The sequence below is a fragment of the Apteryx rowi genome, unplaced genomic scaffold (genome assembly GCF_003343035.1).
Source record: "Apteryx rowi isolate R43461 unplaced genomic scaffold, aptRow1 scaffold_783, whole genome shotgun sequence".
Lineage (NCBI taxonomy): Eukaryota > Metazoa > Chordata > Aves > Apterygiformes > Apterygidae > Apteryx > Apteryx rowi.
The window spans coordinates 308556-309916 of NW_020451075.1; positions in this window are offsets into that span (position 1 = coordinate 308556).

The following is a 1361-nucleotide window of genomic DNA, read 5'->3' on the forward strand; positions in this document are numbered from 1 at the left end:
GGCCCGGCCCGGCCCGGCCCGCCGCGGCGGAGCGCGCACTCGGCACCGCGGGGGAGAGCGGCAATATGACGTCATAGTCGCTGCACCGCTCTCCCTTCCCCGCGCCTTTGTGACGTCACAGCGCTGGGAAGTCCTTCTCCGCGCCGGCGCCGCGGGGGTTCCTGCTGGGGTCCCCTCTCCCGGCGCGGCGCACTGCGGCGGCCCGCGGGGTCCCGGCAGCTATAGGGAAAGCTCGGCCGCCGCCAAGGGTCGCGCGTGCTACCTGCAAACTGTGGGATCCACCGCTGTTCCGGCTGGTCTGGTGGTAAATCCCAGAACCTGCGTTTATTTCCAGGGGAAAAAAAGTTCACCCTCTCCTCCTTATAGGGAAAGGTCAGTTTCTCAAAATCACGAGCCTCTCGGCATCTCTCACTTATCGTTCAGCAAGGGCAGAACATAACTCATCACCACCATCGTGGTGGAGGGATGGAGGGTGTCCCTGGAGGCTATATCCCCGGCCCATAGCGGGTACTGACAGTGGTTGGGTTTGAACTTGGTCTCTCAACGCATAAGGAGTCTTTGCCGTGCTGAGCTGAAAGCAATCTTTCTTGTTGGGCAGAAATACTTGGTAGCACATATTTCACTGCAGTTCTTACCATTCCCAGATACTTCTTGAAATAAATCAATCCACAAATGGATTCCTGTGGCAATATCTGCCCAAGTAAATGGGATAGAGTATGTTGGCTTGTTATAAATGAAAGTGGATGTTTTTTGTTATTCTTAACTATTAAGCGTACTGACCAACTTCACAGCATAAAAATTTTAGCATTCCCAGGAAATGTGAATTAGAGAAGAGGCAAATTCCTGAAAATGCTTCTCTTGTCAGCATATTTCTCAGTTTGCCTGGACTCTGCTTGAGGCAGCTGTCTTAGGAATGCACAGGAAAGCTGGAATATGTTTTTTGTTTAGGATTAACAGCCAGAAGATGTAACGCTAATTGCAGTATTGCTGATAGTTTCACCTCCATCAGTTCTCTGAGGTCTTCGCATAAATATTTAATACAATGGAAGAGTGGATTCATCCTTGTGAGATTTGCAAGATCTGCAAAATGAGAACACATGAGCTGGAAGAACAGTTCTCCACAGCAACCCTTTAAATTTTGCAAAACACTGTACAAAGACAGAGGTGAAGATAAATACAGGCTAGTTATCAATATCAGTTTCTGACTTATATACAGTCTACTAATGTGTACGATAAAATTTATTATAGGAAATAATTTATGCTTGCATGGTAGAAAAATGATTTAACAGCCTTTGCAACAGATTACTGAGTTTTTGAACAAAACTCAGACCTGAGCTGAGTTCTTATAATCAAAATCTCTC